We start from the raw sequence: 3,214 nt of genomic DNA, 5'->3' as shown, positions 1-3,214 counted from the left end.
GAAAGCACAGCGGTAAAAAAACCCATAAAATTTTCTATAAGCAGCAATCATTTATGGCTCTCTGTAATACTATTGTGGTATTTAAAATTGTTTAATTTAAATTTAAATAATTTATCTTGTAGTATGTCACACTGATAATCTTAGTAAAAGACTAAATTTATTTTTGACAACATTAATTCTCAAAATGGGCTGCACCGTGGCGCAGTTGGTAGCACTGTTGCCTTGCAGCAAGAAGGTCCTGGGTTTGATTCCCGGCACGGGAATCTTTCTGCACGGAGTTTGAATGTTCTCCCTGTGTATGCATGGTTTCTCTCCGGATACTCCGGCTTCCTCCTACAGTCCAAAAACATGACTGTCAGGTTAATTGGTCTCTCCAAATTCTCCCTAGGTGTGTGTGTGAATGGTTGTGTGTCCTGTCTGTCTCTGTGTTGCCCTGCGACAGACTGGCGATCTGTCCAGGGTGAACCCCGCCTCTCGCCCGACACGTCTGCTGGAGATAGACACCAGCACCCCTCCCAACCACACTAAGGACAAGGGTATTAGAAAATGGGTGGGTGGATAATTCTCAAAATAAGTAAATCCCCCCTTCCCTACAAATTCCTAAAAACTGAATAAAACATCTATTCTAACTCATATTTTAGTTTTTACATTGATCAGTGTTTAGCAGCCTCTAATTGTTAATCCATAACTGTTATGCTGTGGTACAACATAACAGAGACCCCTATGTTCCTTAGCTCCTCTTTAAAATTGAAATCGCCATGACAACATTCATTCAAGTAAACATCAGTAAAGGGCTAAAAGAAAATAACATATCGCTAAAACTTACTGATTAGGTTGATCATTTTACCAAGGAACTTTTTACAATCCATGACTTCCTGTTTCTGTAGGGTATAAATACGATGCAACACAGAGCCCGGTGTCTTTTAGCCAAATGGTCTCTTCAAAATGGGAAAGACAAGAGAACATACCATGTAATCCTATGAAACGTGTGTGGATTTTCATAAGCTAGGAAATGCAGCTATTCAACTTAATGTGCCCATATCTGTATTTTTTTAAATGAAATTAATCATCTGTTATTTTGAGACTTTGATGTTATCATTCTTTCACATTAAAAGTAAAGTGTATTCAGTACTTAAGATATTCAGTAATTAAGATATTTTCTCTATTTTGGGGCATTTTGTTAAATAAAATAATTAGCTAATTTAGTAAAGACATCATGAATAAGCAAATAACCAGTCCTAAATATTTGTATATGTGGGTAAGAAAGGCATACAGATTAACAAACACAAGTGATATTCACGTTTGACCTTTGAATTAAATATTATGAGTCATTATGGGGTCAAATCTTAGTTGCAGAGGACAAAGGTTTCTTGAGAATATTTCTTAATGAAAGTCAAACAAAGTGAGTCATGTTAACTCAATTACTATTTAATAAAGGGACTTATTGGCTCTTTTATTCTGCGTAAAGGATCCAACCCTTTTTCATTCTTTCTTAGTAATGATTCCGAACTTTGTTTCAGGAACTGAAACAAAGTTCAGTTCCTGAACTTTGGTGGTTCCAGTGGGTGAATGTGTGTGTAGGGGTGTGTGTGTGTGTGTGTTTGGGAGAGGTTGGGGGGAGGGGCAGGAGTGTGTAACGGGGCATGGCATTATCACTGCTTTGCTTTATTAGTATTAGAGCTCAGCCCTCAGAATGAGCTGCAGCAATCCGATCTCTGCAGTGGATTGAGCGAAATGTCAGTGAGCCACCTTCATTTATGACATCCAGCGACTGTGGACCGTCACAGAACAATGGCTCAGAAAGTGAAGCAGGTCCAATGTGATCACAAAACATGCAGTTAGGGCAGAGGTTTCACTTTTTATGGTTTAGTCGGTGATCGAATGTAGCAGAACGTTTTCTTGATTCTCAGCCAGAAAGTGAGCTAACATTTCTTTTCTTGTCTCCCCTCTGGTGTGTTAGCGTATCCACAGACTCCCTTTCCTTCAAGAGCTTGATTTGGAGTTTTGATCATAAACTTCAATTCATTTTATTGGGATTCTATGTGACACAGTGTCTCAAAGTAGTGCATCATTTTGAAGTTGAGGAAAAGGGAAACAAGTTGTGCTGTCTCCTCCAGGCTTGGACACCTAGAGACTGAAGTTTTGCCGCATTTTTTTTTTTTTTTTTACAGGAAAGTTCATATTCAGTCCATTCTGACTGAATATGAAGGCTGTCTGTGAACATCAGTTCCTGAAGACTAATTAGGACTAGACTTTGACTGGGCCACTCTAACAAATAACTAAACTTTGATCTAAACCATTTCACTCAACAACTCTAGTTGTTGTTGTCCTGCTGGGGGGAGAATCTTTTCTCTTGAACAGGTGTTTGGGGTGTTAGGTCAAAAAGTTACATTTTGTCTTATCTAACCAGTGTACCTACTTCCACACGCTTCCTACTGGGCTTGTGGCAAATAGCCAACAAGACTTATCATGGCTTTCTTTTAGCAGCAGATGGATATTTGGGACGACCTATAGCTATCCTGTCAAGCTTTTTGTTTCCCAGCTGAGCTGTTGATTTCTGCATCTCCCCCTCGGTGTTTCTCTGATGCAAATTTTTACTAATGTTCTCTAGCAAACCTCCAAAACCTTAGCAGAAGAGCTGCATTTTTTTTAATGGATTTAAATTACACACAGAGGCTGAAAACAAATCCTTGTCAAACCTCAGATTTTTCTTATTCTTTTCACTTCTACTTCACAAGTGTGATATGTCATATGAATGTCCAGGGCTACTCACAAATTCCTAATAAAATACATTGAAGTTTGTATTTGCAAAACAACAAATTGAAAAAAACAAAACAGAAAACGTTCATGGAGTATGAATGACTGTAAACCTTCTCACTGAGCGTCCGTTCATTTGTTAGATGAGTGTCCGTTTCTCTGCTGACACGTGAGCCCACATGTGCCCATCAGTGTCCCTTCCTCTCGTCTTTGTTCTAACCGTGCAACCTCTCTTCATCACATCTTATTTCCAGCCCGCCGGGTCGTGGACCCCTCTGCAGTTGTTGCCCTCGCCCACCCTGTCCACCTCCCCTCTGCCTATTCTTCGCCACTGGGCAATCCCTTCCCACCTATTTAGGACGTTCCCATCCAATGAGCAGAGAGAGCGTGGGGAGTGAGCACCAATGGGGCCAGTTTTTCATCTGTATAAAACTTTTCAAGAAAGTTTGCCAGGTTG

Source organism: Xiphophorus maculatus, chromosome 16, assembly GCF_002775205.1.
Source record: "Xiphophorus maculatus strain JP 163 A chromosome 16, X_maculatus-5.0-male, whole genome shotgun sequence".
In the NCBI taxonomy this organism is placed as follows: domain Eukaryota; kingdom Metazoa; phylum Chordata; class Actinopteri; order Cyprinodontiformes; family Poeciliidae; genus Xiphophorus; species Xiphophorus maculatus.
This window is presented reverse-complemented; position numbering follows the sequence as displayed.